Raw genomic sequence first — 16,108 nt, forward strand, 5'->3', positions numbered from 1 at the left:
CTCTTGCTTTTCTCTTTCAAAACCTCTCGTATGTCTCTTGTATGTATTGTATATCCCCTTGTATCTCTCGTGTATATTGTAGATCCCCTTTTTGTTTTTCACCTTTTGAAACCTTTTATAGCTTTAAGAAACAAGGGAAAACATTTTAGGCAGAAAAAGAGCCGTTAGAGCATTTAACGTGAGCATTAAAGGCAACTAAAACGGGCAAAAAACTAGCCGTTGCGGACAATTCCGTCGCAGGGGTCGACTCATGAGTCGACTCATGCTTCAGGGGTCGACTCATGAGTCGACCTTTGTTGCAAAAATCAGAGATTTGGATTTCTGGATATTTTGGCCCAAAATAGCAGAAGTCGACTCATGAGTTGACTCATGCCTTGTGGGTCGACTCATGAGTCGACTCACAGGTCGTGCCAAGCCAAAAAACCAGTGTGCCAAGGGAAATTTTAGCGTGCCAAGCAGCTCATTTTGCCATGAGTTGACTCATGAGTCGACTCATGCACTTTAAACATTCATAACTTCAAAAATATAAGTCCAAAAATAATGAAATTTTCACCAATAGATTACAAATCATTTGTTCTACCAAATGATACTATCAAATCAAATTTTAGTAAAATTATGATTTTGCCCCTGAAGAGCATAAAGACTTTTTCAAATAAAAATATTTGTATCCCTTCAATCTGCTTTGTAATCATCAAAATCAATCTAGGAGCAACAATCTCCCCCTTTTTGATGATGACAAAATACTTGAACAAAAGCATTTATGTGAATGCATTATAGATTTATATGCTTGAAAAGAATATGATTCTTTTGGCATGTGATATAAATGGTCATATGCAAGAATAGTTTGCCCATTTGCTTAAAGATTTGAAGATATGCTCATTGGATTATGTGATTTTGGTGATAGAACAGAAAATTGTTTTTGTTATCAGATCAAGCTGTATTTTAAAAATTTACTCATTCTCATTTGATTTTAGTTTTAGCATCAGAGCAAAAAATAATTATGTGCTTTAATTGCTTTTGATACAAAAAATAATTATGTATGCCAAAGCATGTTTAAGAGTTGATTTGGAAAGTGTATTAGATCATTTTGAGTTTAAGATGTATCAGAGCAAGAGAAAAATAAATTTTGCAATGTATCGGAGCAAGAAAAATAATTTTACAATGTTATCAGAAAAAAAAAAAATTTACAATGTATCAGAGCAAGTTAAAAATTTTAAGATGTATCAGAGTAAGTTAAATTTCTTAAGATGTATCAAGGCAAGTTGAATTTCTTAAGATGTATCAAGGTAAATAAAATTTCAAAAGATGTATCAGAGCAAGTTGGAATTTTGAAGTATATCAGAGCATATTTAAATTTTTAAAGCAAATCAGAGCATATGTAAAGAAGTAATTTAAAAGTTACTTATTTGCATTGTACTTAGCATTGTACTTTTGATATTGTTCTTTAAATTCTCCAATTCATTCATTAATTTCTCATAATTTGTAGTTTTGCTTTTGATGGGTTGCTTTTTCTTTAATTGCTCATAATTTATGATTTTGCTTTTGATGGATTGCTTTTTCTTTAATTTCTCATAATTTATGGTTTTGCTTTTGATGGATTTTTTTTGTTTAATTTCTCCCCCTTTTTGACATCATCAAACATGGTTAACTCCTCCTTTTTCTGAAACATTCTTTAATTTCTCTCCCTTTAGAGTTTATCACAGATGTTTGCTCCCCCTTAATACAGCAATTATTAACAGCAAACAACAACAAAGAGAAGACAATATTTCAACAAGGAGAATATATATAACCAAAATATGATCGACATCATTACAAAAGGTAGAAATATAAGTAAAAGATGATACCATAAAACCATAATTGTTTCAATACATAGTTCATAATATAAAAGTCAACCAGCTAATTGTCAATACATGGCCCCAAAATACAGATCCTAGAACAAGACACTAACACCTAGGATCTAGTAATGATCATGACAAGTCATGGATCGGAGTCATCAGATATGGGATGAGGAGCTGATGGATCTCGATCAGAAGTGCGTCCTCTATCCCGTCTGCCTCTGGCATGAGCAGGAGAGCGAGATGAACTGGGTGGCTGAGAACGCTGAGAGGCTAAGGACTGAACAGAAAGGGTGAGTCTGATGGAATCAAGTACGTTCAGTGCTCTGGAAACAGACTGAAGTAGAGCAGTGAACTGAGTGGATGCATGCTCACTCGATCCTCGGATCTCTCTCCTCAGTAACTCATATCCACCCTCCAGTGCTCCTCGGAGCCTGCCAGCCTCTGCAGTGAGGTCTGTGACCTCAATAGTGGACTCCTGTGGCTGAGGATGGGCCAAAGCAAGGACTTGCCCCTGCAAGTCAAGAACTCTGCCAGTCAGTCTCCAGACGGTGTCCTCAAGCTGCTGAATCCGGATGGACTGATCTGATATCATCTGAAACACAGTGGAGATGTGGGGAGTCATGGTCTGATCAGAAGAAGTGGTTCCTGGTGCAAAAGTAGTACTGCTCCACTGACCAGATAGCAAAGAGGCCACACGTTGTGATATCGGCTCGATCTGATCGTCAGCCAGTCTGAACTCTGATTGAGGTGCTCTGCTCTCTGGCTGATACACTGGTGTGGGCATCCTAGTAAACTCTGAAGGGCCAGCCTCTGTATCAGGAATGAACTGGATATTTGGTGATGCTGCCCTGAAGTCATGGATAGGAGATGATGGACCTTCTTCTTCAGCTCTGTCTTCAGTTCTGTCTTCAGCTCTCTCCTCAGCTCTCTCTTCAGAGCCCTTGATCCAACCACCATCAGTCTTTGTAAATCCCATTCGGTGCAGGGTGTGTTGGTTGAAAGTGTCCACATGAGAGAGCTTAGTAGAAGCCTCCCCCTCACAGCTAACTCCAAACCTCCTAAATACTCGAGTAAGGGCCATACCAAAAGGCAAGTGTACCTTGGATCTGTTCAAAGTCTCTCTCATGGCCTCTATCATAAGTGCAGGGAGGTTCAAGGGGGTCTGAGTGATGACATGAAACATGATACAAACATCTCTGCTGAAAAGTAAATCATGCCTACCACTCCTAGGAAAGAAGAGCTTCGTTACCATCTGATGCAGGATCCTCATCTCAATGGACAAAATCTTTGCTTCCAATTTATTTAAACTCCCTGAATAAGTTCCCCCTAGTATAACACTGATCCCCTCTTCTTTTACTGGGAGTTCCATATAAGAGTAACCCTCACTAGGCAAATGAAGTATTTCTCCCAATATACTAGAATCCAAGCAAATATCAATACCCTTGACTGTTGAAGTCACTGACCCATTTCCATAATGTAGATTCTGGTAGAATTCTCTAACTAGGTCAACATAGGTGACTTCCTTAAGGGAGCAGTAGAAACCCCATCCTTGGTTTTTAATCTTGGTTGCAAATGTAAAACCCTCTTTTTCAAAGAATCGAAAATCTATATTCTTCCCGGTTTCAACTTTTCTATCAGATAGAGGATTCTTACTGGGGCTTAGGGAGGATTGAGGGGGACCTTGAGCAGATACAGAAGCTGGAGTGGGAGCAGTGGAAGACTGAGCAGCTTGCCTTTTCTTTCGGACATTTTCTTCAAGCTAACAGACTGACTTTCTTCTTTGGGGAAGCTTCATCTTTGGAGCCATATTCACTACAGTAGCAGGCAAGGAGACTTGGAGGAACAAGTGAATGAGTGGAGGAGGGATCACAAGAGAGTGAAGAGGGATTTTGGTGGAGAAAAGAGGTGGATTTGGGAAGAATGGTGGAGTGCTAGGGCACGCTCCAACCATGTCAAACAATGGGAGAAAGCACAAAAATCCCTTTCCAAGGTGGCGATTTTTGGTGGAGAGGAGGAGGGAGAAGTGCCTCGAGCTAGATCCTTGGATTTGGAGCAAATGGAAATGGGGAAGTCAGCTTTTGGAAGGAGGAAGATGAAAGGATGGGTCGGCTCACGAACAGGATCCCATATAAAAACAATGAGCTCGTGGGAAGTTTGAGGAAATAACAAGTTTGCCATTGAGTCGACTCATGGGGGTCGACTCATGAAGTTCAGAAATTCAGAAAAAATATGAATAAATTCCAGAAAAATTTAAAATTTTGGGAGAAGGAGTTTTGCTCAAAGATAAGTTTTTAGAATGATAAACTTGAGCTTTTGGGACCAGAATAGATGTTGGAAATTGAGTTCTAAGAATTTTTGACATCATCTTGGAAATTGAGAAAAATTTAGCCATATGGATCAAGAATTCCTAGATTTCTCCTAATTTCACAGAATCTATCCTCACTAAGGGCCTTTGTAAAGATATCAGCTAATTGATTTTCTGTGCAAATATATTCAAGAATTATATTTTTGTTTTGAACATGTTCTCTTATAAAATGATGTCTTATTTCAATATGTTTGGATCTTGAGTGTTGAATTAGATTTTTAGATAGATTTATGGCACTTGTGTTGTCACATCTTATTGGTGTTTCATTAAGTTTGATTCCAAAGTCTTCGAGTTGTTGCTTAATCCACAAGATTTGAGCACAACAACTTCCGGCTGCAATGTATTCAGCCTCAGCCGTAGACAGTGCCACCGAATTTTGTTTCTTGCTAAACCATGAGATTAGGTTAACTCCAAGAAATTGGCAAGTTCCACTTGTGCTTTTTCTATCTAATTTACATCCAGCAAAATCAGCATCTGAATATCCTAATAAATCAATTTGTGAGTCCTTAGAGTACCATAACCTTAGAGTTTGAGTACCATTTAAGTATCTAAGGATTCTTTTAACAGCATTCAAATGAGATTCTTTAGGATTTGATTGATATCTAGCACATAAACAAACACTAAACATGATATCAGGCCTACTTGCAGTTAAATATAATAATGAGCCAATCATACCTCTATAGTATTTTAAGTCTACACATTTACCTTCATCATCCTTGTCAAGCTTACATGAGGGACTCATTGGTGTGCCAATTGGTTTGGAGTTCTCCATTCAAATCTTTTGAGTAGTTCCTTGGTGTACTTGCTTTGGGTGATGGAGATTCCCTCTTTTGATTATTTGATTTGGAGTCCGAGGAAGAAGGTGAGTTCTCCCATCATGCTCATCTCGAACTCTCCCTGCATAAGCTTAGCAAAGTCTTGACAAAGGGATTCATTAGTAGACCCAAAAATTATGTCATCAACATAAATTTGTATAACTAGCATATCATTTTGATTTCTTTTAATAAAGAGGGTTGTATCTACATTACCTCTTGAAAAATCATTATTTAGTAGAAATTTGCTTAGCCTATCATACCATGCTCTAGGTGCTTGTTTTAATCCATATAAAGCTTTATTTAATCTAAAGACATGATTAGGAAAAGCATGATTTTCAAATCCAGGGGGTTGTTCTATATATACTTCTTCAGCAATATATCCATTTAAAAATGCACTTTTAACATCCATTTAAAATAATTTGAATTTCATAAAGCAAGCATATGCAAGTAGAAGTCTAATAGCTTCTAATCTTGCAACAGGTGCAAAGGTTTCATCAAAATCAATTCCTTCTTCTTGATTATATCCCTTAGCAACCAGTCTTGCTTTATTTCTAATTACATTACCATGCTCATCTAATTTGTTTCTAAAGACCCATTTTGTGTCAATTATTGAATAATTTTTAGGTCTTGATTCTAAGGTCCAAACATTATTTCTTTCAAATTGATTAAGTTCCTCTTGCATTGCATTAATCCAATTATGATCATTTTCAGCTTCTTCAAAAGTTTTAGGTTCAAGATGAGATACAAAAGTACAATGATTAACTACATCTCTAAGTGAAGAACGGGTTTTTACCCCATGCATAGGATCACCAATAATTAACTCCTTAGGGTGGTTGTGAACATACCTCCATTCCTTGGGTAGGTCATTTGTACCTTGAGGTTGTTCTTGAATTTCTTCACCTCTCTCATCTTGTTTGTCTTCTTGATCCTTGTCTTCTAGAGTTGCTGAATCTTTCAGAGTGATCTGCTTCATACCTTCTATTAGTGGATCTGCATCATCAACACCCTCATTCTTCCTTGAAGGAAGATCGTTAGATTCATCAAAAACAACATGTATGGACTCCTCAACTACTAAAGTTCTTTTATTGAAAACTCTAAATGCTTTACTAGTGGAGGAGTAACCTAGAAAGATTGCTTCATCTGATTTTGTATCAAATTTATCAAGTCTTTCTTTGCCATTATTTAATACAAAATATCGACAACCAAAAATATGAAAATATGCAATATTTGGTTTTCTTCCTTTCCAAAGTTCATAGGGGGTTTTCTTTAAAAATTGTCTAATTAAAGCACGATTTAAAATGTAACATGCTGTGTTAATTGCTTCCGCCCAAAAATATCTTGGAAGGTTGCTTTCACAAAGCATGGTACGGGCCATTTCTTCTAAGGTTCTATTTTTCCTTTCAACTACCCCATTCTGTTGGGGTGTCCTAGGAGCAGAGAAGTTATGGCCAATTCCATTTTCATCACAAAAATTTTCAAAGTCTTGATTTTCAAATTCAGTTCCATGATCACTTCTAATATTTTGAATTGAAAACCCTTTTTCATTAGTGACTTTTCGGTGAAATTTAGTGAAAATATGAAAAGTTTCATCTTTGTGTGCCAAAAAGAAAACCCAAGTAAAACGAGAGTAATCATCTATAATTACAAAACCATATCATTTTCCTCCTAGACTAGTGGTTCTAGTTGGTCCAAATAAGTCCATATGCAAGAGCTCTAAAGGTCTAGAAGTTGAAACAATATTTTTGGATTTAAATAAAACTCTAGTTTGTTTACCTAATTGGCATGCATCACAAATTCTATCCTTTTCAAAATTCAGTTTTGGCAAACCAAGAACTAATTCTTTCTTAATTAATTTTGAAAGAGAATGCATGCTAATATGTGCAAGTCTATGATGCCACAGCCAACTAGTCTCATTAACTTTAGCATTCAAGGATACTAGGCATTGCATGTCTAATTTGGCTAAATCATTCAAATCTACCATATAAACATTGCCATGCCTATGTCCTATAAATTTAATGCCATCGTTAATAGGACTAGTCACAATGCAAACAGATGATTCAAAAATAACTTTATATCCTTTATCACAAAATTGACTAATGCTAAGTAAGTTATGCTTTAAACCTTTAACTAACAAAACATTTTTAATGTATTTGGAGGGAGTGATACCAATGTTACCTATCCCGATGATCTTTCCTTTGCCATTATCTCCAAAGGTGACCATCCCTCCATCCTTAGCATCAAGCGTGATGAATTGTGATTCATCACCAGTCATGTGTCTCGAGCATCCACTGTCAAGATACCATTTCCTGTTTTCTCCTTGGGATGCTAGACACACCTGCAAGCAAAAGTCAAGTCTTAGGTACCCAAGCTTTCTTGGGTCCTTTTAGGTTAGTCAAAATGGTTCCTTTTGGAATCCATATTTTCTTTATAGTTGTGTTTGCAGATTTGTTAATAAGGCATGTGTATGATTTATGTCCTATTCTACCACATTTGAAACAAGTAATATTTGTAGACTTGTTGCTTGAATAATTTACATAATATTCTTCAGAAATTTTTGTTTCTTCAAAGAGTTATAGCCAAGTCCAGCCTTATCATATACAACTTTTTGATTATCAAGAATCATATTTAGTTTGTTTGAACTTAAGATGAACTTATCTACTATAGGTTTCAGCTTGTTAATTTCATTCTTTAAGCTTTGATTTTCTTGAATCAAGGTGGATTTTTCAATTGAAAGTTTTCAGCTTGTTTCACTAAGGACTGATTTTTCAATTTCAGTTCTTTGTTTTTCATCCCTAGTTTCTTTAATTCATCAATTAAATCATAGAATGCTTCATGCAATTCTTCAAAAGTAAATTCACTAGGGGATTCAGAAGTTACCTCATTTTCGTGTGCCATAAGGCACAGGTTGGCTTGTTCTGTTGAGGTTTCCTCATCGGAGCTTGAGTCATCACTCGCACTCCAAGTCGCCATCATTGCTTTCTTTTTGAACTTTTTGGGACCTTTCTTCAGTTGTGGACATTCGGATTTGAAATGTCCCGGCTTCTTGCACTCGTAGCATATAAGGGGTTGATCTTTCTCTTTCTCTTTGCTTTGTTCCCCTTTTGTGAATGACTTCTTTCTCATCCCCTGTTTCCTTTTTCTTAGAAACTTCTTAAATCTCCGGATGATGAGTGCCATCTCTTCATCCTGTTCTTCATCTTCAGTGTCATCCATTTCATCATCAGGCGAAGCTGTGGATTTGAGGGCAATGGTTCTTTTCTTTTTGACTTCATCCTCTTGATGTTGCTTCATGCTAAGTTCATGAGTCATCAAGGATCCAAGAAGCTCTTCTAGAGGTAGAGTGTTCAAGTCCTTTGCTTCTTGGATGGCAGTCACCTTGGCTTCCCAAGTTCTTGACAATGATCTGAGAATCTTCCTTACAAGCTCACTGTTAGTATAAGATTTATCAAGACTCTTCAAACCATTAATTATATCAGTAAAACGAGTAAACATAGCAGTTATGGACTCATCATGCTCCATTTTAAACAATTCATATTTATGTACAAGCATGTTTATTTTAGACTCCTTTACTTGATTTGTTCCCTCATAGGTTACTTCTAACCTATCCCATATTTCTTTAGCAGATGCACAAGTAGAAATGCGATTAAATTCATTTGCATCAAGTGCACAATAAAGAACATTCATAGCTTTAGCATTTAATTATGCCAATTTCTTATCAACCTCATCCCATTCTTTCTCGGGTTTGGTTGACTCCTCACCATCTATAATCTTGGTGGGTGTGTGAGGACCGTTCACTATGATACTCCACATATCATAGTCGAGTGCTTGTATGAATATCTTCATCCGAGCTTTCCAATAGGTATAATTAGACCCATTGAAAAGTGGAGGTCGGTTGGTAGATTGCCCCTCGGCTAGAGAAGTACTGACATGGGTTGCCATAGATCTTTGGCTCTTTGATTGTTAGATCAAAGAAGGGCTAGAGCACCGGGCTCTGATACCACTTGTTGCTCAGCTATGCAACCCAAGAGGGGGGGTGAATTGGGTTTTAAAAAATTTAAGCTTAACTAATTACTTATGAAAAGTATTTGTTAAAAGCTTGATGAATGAGGAGAAAGACTTTATTTCAAGATTAATTACCTAAAGCAAGAATGCAAGGATATAATAAAGAAATAAAGAGAAACAATAAAGCACACCATAAACACAAGGATTTATAGTGGTTCGGTGCCAACCTTGCACCTACATCCACTCCCCAAGCTCCTACTTGGGAATTTCAATCCACTATACTTGTATTCAACCCGAATACAAACGTCGGAACTCCGACACTAGCTATCTCAAGCTAGTCCACTTGTTTCCCGGGTACAAGCCAACCTAATACACTCCGATTTCAGGTTCGGATCAACCTTCTCTAGTTTTGAAAATCCTCCAAAAATAAGAACAATTACTCACAAAGAGTAAGACAGTTTAGAGCACAAATAAGTACAAGAATAGCTCCTTAAATGAGCGAATATAACATTAAATACACTTTACTCAATTGAAGAAGCCCCTTTTGGATTTCTCAAGGTGGATGAAGAGTTGAATGAACGCTTGAGGAATAGGTGAGCTTTGATTGAAGGCTTCTTGAAGGCTTTGAAAGAGCTCTTGATCAAGGTTGAAAAGTTGGCTTGAAAAACCTTCTCTTTGAATGCTCTTGAATGCCCTTTTGAACGCTCTTGCTTTTCTCTTTCAAAACCTCTCGTATGTCTCTTGTGTGTATTGTATATCCCCTTGTATCTCTCATGTATATTGTAGATCTCCTTTTTGTTTTTCACCTTTTGAAACCTTTTATAGCTTTAAGAAACAAGGGAAAATATTTTAGGCAGAAAAAGAGCCGTTAGAGCATTTAACGTGAGCATTAAAGGCAACTAAAACGGATAAAAAACTAGCCGTTGTGGATAATTCCCGTTGCAGGGGTCGACTCATGAGTCGACTCATGCTTCAGGAGTCGACTCATGAGTCGACCTCTGTTGCAAAAATCAGAGATTTGGGTTTCTGGATATTTTGGCCCAAAACAGCAGAAGTCGACTCATGAGTCGACTCATGCCTTGTGGGTCGACTCATGAGTCGACTCACAGGTCGTGCTAAGCCAAAAAACCAGCGTGCCAAGGGAAATTTTAGCGTGCCAAGCAGCTCATTTTGCCATGAGTTGACTCATGAGTCGACTCATGCACTTCAAACATTCATAACTTCAAAAATATAAGTCCAAAAATAATGAAATTTTCATCAATAGATTACAAATTATTTGTTCTACCAAATGATACTATCAAATCAGGATTTTAGTAAATTACGATTTTGCCCCTGAAGAGCATAAAGACTTTTTCAAATAAAAATATTTGTATCCCTTCAATCTGCTTTGTAATCATCAAAATCAATCTAGGAGCAACAGAAATTATATTGCAATTGGCAGATCGATCAGTGAGAATCCTCAAAGGAGTTGTGGAAGATGTGTTAATCAAGGTTTGTAATTTTATTTATCTTGTGGATTTTGTGATCCTCAAGACTGAACTAGTGTCTAATCCAAAAGGTCACATTCCAATAATCTTAGGAAGATCATTTTTAGCAACTACCAATGTCCTAATCAATTATCATAATGGACTCATGAAGCTCTCATTTGGAAACATGACTATTGATCTTAATATTTTCAATCTTGAAAACAAAAGGGATAAATTCGTTGATGTAAATCTGATCCAGGATGAGATCTATGAGATCATTGACCTAGGAGAAGAAAATTTTCACTATAATCTCTGATCAGACCAAGAATTTAAAATAGCTTATGAAATTTTTCATCTAGTGATCAGAGAGTTCATCCACAATGGCAACCACCTATCGAACCACTTGTAAGGATAGATGAACCAATACACAAGCCATCGATTGAGGAAGCAACAAAATTAGAACTCAAAATACTCCCTGAGCATCTCAAATATGTATATCTAGGTCCATCAAAAATTCTACTTATAATCATCACATTAGACCTAGATCAAACCCAAGAGGAGAAACTTTTAGCTATCCTCAGAGAGAATAAGGAAGCCATAGGCTGGACCATGGTTGACATCAAAGGGATCAGTCCTTCAATTGTCCAACATCAAATTTATTTAGGAGAGGAAGTCAAGCCAATTAGAGACTCCCAAAGGAGACTTAACTCAGCTATGAAGGAGGTAGTGAAAAAAAAGATTCTCAAGTTACTAGACAATAAAATTATCTACCTCAGTTGAGATAGTTCATAGGTTAGCCCAATTCAAGTAGTGCCTAAAAAGTTAGGGATAATAGTCATCCAAAATGAAATAAATAAGTTAGTACTGATTAAAGTCCAAACTGGATGGAGAGTCTGTATTAATTACAGAAAACTGAATGCAGCCACAAGAAAAGATCATTTTTCACTACCATTCATTGATCAGATGTTGGAAAGGTTAGCCAAACATGAGTTCTATTATTTTCTTGATGGATATTCTGGCTATAACTAGATTTTTATAGCATCAGAGGACTAAGAGAAGACCACATTTATCTGTCCATTTAGAACTTTTGCCTATAGATGTATGCCCTTTGATTTATGCAATGTTTCATCTACTTTCCAAAGGTGCATGGTCAGCATCTTTTCTGATATGATCAAGAGATTTCTAAAAATATTCATGGATGATTTTTTTATCTTTGGCTCCACCTTCTCTGAGTGTCTACATCATCTATGACTAATCTTAGAAAGGTGTAAAGAGAAACACTTAGTGCTTAATTGAAAAAAATATCAATTCATGATCAAAGAAGGCATAGTACTTGGCCATGTTATCTCAAAGAAAGGAATTGAAGTGGATAAAGCCAAAGTAGACTTGATTGTAAATCTTTCACCATCCAAATTAGTCAAAGAAATTTACTCATTTCTAGGACATGCTGGAGGAGGTTCATCAAAAATTTTAGTAAAATAGCTCAACCACTGACCAATCTTCTTGCCAAAGATGTCAAATTTGATTTCACTTTCGAGTACCTCAATTCTTTTGAGCATCTTAAAAAGGCATTGACATCCACACCCATCATTCATCCACCTGATTAGACTTAACCCTTCAAACTCATGTGTGATGTATTTGATCATGCCATCAGAGCCATTTTAAGATAAAGAATTGATAAGTTACCGTGAGTTATTTACTATGCCAGTAGGATCCTTAATGATGCGCAGCTTAACTACTCAACCACTGAAAAAGAGTTCTTGGCGATCATCTTTGCCCTTGAAAAGTTTAGATCTTATTTGGTTGGATCACATGTCATTGTATACACTGATCACTCAGCTATTAGAAATCTCTTAACAAAGAAAGATACAAAAGCACGTTTGATCCGATGGATTTTTCTTCTTCAAGAATTTGACCTAGAAATCAGAGATAAGAAAGGAATGAAAAGTGTAGTGGCTGATCACCTATCCCGATTGACTGATGCACCCTCTAACGAACTATCAATAGAAGAGTCTTTTCCTGATGAGCAACTCATGTCGTGATCAAAGAACCATGGTACACTGATATTGTCAATTACTTAGCCACTGATAGGATTTGTTCTTATTGGACCACTTAGGATAAACATAAATTTTTTGGCTGAGTAAAGTATTTTATTTGGAATGATCCATATCTGTTTAAACAATATCCTGATCAAATCATTAGAAAATATATCCCGAACCATGAGATCAAAAGTATTTTATCTTTTTGTTATGACCAAGCCTGTGGTGGCCACTTTGGATCCAAGAAAACTATTGCAAAAATTCTTCAATGTGAATTCTATTAGCCCAATTTGTTTAAGGATGCACATAAGTACTGTAAAAGCTGCACTAGATGTCAACAAATAGGATGAATCACAAAAAGAGACGTGATGCTATTAAATTCGATCTTTGTTTGTGAGATTTTTGATGTGTGGGGAATGGATTTCATAGGATCACTTTCAAACTCTTTCAAAAATGAATATATCTTAGTGGCTGTCGATTACGTGTCCAAATGGGTAGAGGCTATACCATGTAAATTGAATGATAGCAAAATCATTATCAAATTTCTAAAAGAAAACATCCTCTCTCATTTTGGAATCCCTAGAGCCATTATAAATGATCAGAAAATATATTTTTGTAATCGATCTTTTGCAATCCTATGAAGAAATACAACATCACCCATAAATTGGCCACATCTTATCACCCCCAAATTAGTGGATAAGTTGAAGTTTTAAATTATCAAATCAAACAAATCCTAGAGAAAACTGTGAGCACTAATAGAAAAGATTGATAGTTGAAGCTAGTGGATGCTCTTTGGGCATATCGCACTGCATTTAAAACCAACTTAGGAATATCTCCTTATAGGCTTGTATTTGGTAAAGCATGTTACTTGCCAGTAGAGTTTGAATATAGGGCTATGTGGACCATCAAAAAGTTGAACATAGATCTAGATGAGGTTGGATAACATAGAAAGCTACAAATTGATGAACTTGAGAAAATCAGGAATGAGGCCTACGACAATGCTAAGAAATACAAAGAACAAACTAAGGTATTTCATGATCGAGCAATCCTTAAAAAATTATTTTTATCTGGTCAAAATATTTTTTGTATAACTTTAGGCTGCATTTATTTTCTGAAAAACTTAGATCTAGATGGACAGGGCCCTATATAGTAAAAGAAGTTTTTTCTCATGAGGCTGTAGAGATCAAAAATCCAAGCAATGGTGCTATTTTTAAAGTAAATGGATAATGATTGAAACCATTCTTGGAGTTGCCTACTGAATTTGAGGAGGAGGCTATGGTTCTCCATAAGCCTATTTATTCTGATTGATTTTGTATCACGGGTTTAGTCCGGCTGAAGACTTGAAACTTAGCGCTCTCTGGGAGGCAACCCAATTTTAGCTTCTACTTTTTGATATCTTTTATATTTTATTTAGGTTAATCGAGTCTTGCTTCATATCTTTTGTAAGAATTTGAAGACAATATTGGCCAAGTTGGGGGGAGAATCAATTTTGAAAAGACTTCTGGATCAGGTGACATCTCTCCTTTTTCTTTCTCTTTGTATGCATCTTTCATTTTTCCTTACTCTATTGAGGATAATGTCAATTAAGTTGGGAGGAGAGAACAAAATTTTTTAAATCCTCAAGTAAATTAGTATTTAGCATTTAAGCACCTGAGTACACTTAAGAATCGAGTTAAATCAAAAAGAATAATACCCTACAAGCCAATAGCATATGGGATGCGATAGGATATTTATTATAATTTATCTTCCAGTCTTATGTAATTAATATTTATTATTAATAAAATAAGATATTTTTGATTCATTATATGCTGCATCTTATTTATTTTAAGATTATAATAAATTCCATAGGTCTAGGCAATGATTTTAGGATCGTGATGAGATTATGTCAGTGAGACCTAATTCTTTGATAGTCCTAACCTAAAATATTTTTAGTCATTGGTACATTCTATTGGGGATCAATGATATCGATAAGACTGACATGTCCTATGTATGCTCAGAAATGAGGGTGGTTGATCTCACAACCACTTGTGTGGAGACACTAATACAAAGATATGGGTACTCATTAGAGAATGAGTTCATTAAATTAACCTGTGAGAGAATATCAGATAGAGTTTTATTTATATGTCAACTGATAATTCTCGAGTGCGAGTTATGTATGTGATCCTTAGATCTGAGATCATCATGGTACCTTATTTACTTGGATCCATATTTTGGTTCACTATTTAACTTGATTCTCTGATCCTTGTGTGGGATGTTCTGTATATGGTGAAGAGTGCATGGAGGTTATGAGTGATCAATAAGAGATCAGTCACTCCTAATAAGAAGAGCGAACATCCTATGTGATCTCATAGGTCGATGATTCGGAAGTCTTTGACCAAAGCAGGATGATAATCAGAAAAAAATTTCTAATATATCATCAACTAAATCATCACCTACTAATCAAGATACATAATGGTAAGTAATTGGATTTAATAAATTTTCATACTCACAGCTCATCTGGGATGTTATGTGACAAAAAGATTGAATTACACGGAAACTTGCCACTGAAGGAAATTTTGATAATTTTTTATCAAAATTTTAAATTTTTTAGATAGTCATGACACATTGCTAGATATCAATCTTGACTTGTGGGCTCATCAAAATTTAAAAAATTTAATTTTAAAATTAATTTGGAAGAGTCCAAGTTGATTGGGACTCTTCGGGTGATCTAATCTTATCGGATTAGGGTTACGTCGAAAGTCTAGATCCACTACTGGCTAGATTTGGAATCCAATGGGTCACACACTTTGGTATTTGACTTTGATTTAATCTAATTAGAGTTTAATATAAATTTTATGAGTTAATTTGATATGCTAGCATATTGTATTAACCCAAGTTTCCAAATTGGTTTAGATCAAATTATTTGAGCTAACCTAGACTAGTTGACTTTGACCTAATGAGATTGGGTCAATTTGGATTAGATCCTTATCCAACTTAGATTAGTTTCAAGTAGAGAAGGAGTCCTCTATGCCCACTAGAACCCACACACAAAAATAAATGCCACCCTCCTTTTTTTGGTGTGTGAAATAAAGAGTCTTTCTTAAAGAAGGCTCTTAACTAACACGCATTGCCTTAAATTTTTGATTAGAAATCGTATGTTTGTTTTCCAAAATTCATTAAATTTTTTATGGAATGTAGAAAGCTAAGAGTCTTTCTACTCTACATAATTGGATCATCAAAAATTCACTCGATGAATTTATTTGATGCATGGGAAGTTGGAGCGCCAAAGGTTGGCACCCCTTCATCCCATGAGATGTCCCCTGGTCCCCTATTTATAGGGGACGCCCCACATTGCTTCTTGCTATAATTTTTAGGTGAAATTAGAGAGAAGTGATGTGGTAAATAGAAAAAAAATTTTGGAAAAATTCTGAGAAAAAAGAGAGAATTTGAGTGGTAAAAGTTGCTACAAGGGTGGTGAGATTTTTAGTAAGTGTTGCTTGAGTGCCCTAGGATTTGGTTTTTCCATATGTTAGAGCCAAAAATCAAATCTTAAGTTGTATAACATCTAAAGAGTACTTTCTTAGTATCATTCTGATGATAAGAT

This window comes from Elaeis guineensis, chromosome 2 (assembly GCF_000442705.2).
Source record: "Elaeis guineensis isolate ETL-2024a chromosome 2, EG11, whole genome shotgun sequence".
Lineage (NCBI taxonomy): Eukaryota > Viridiplantae > Streptophyta > Magnoliopsida > Arecales > Arecaceae > Elaeis > Elaeis guineensis.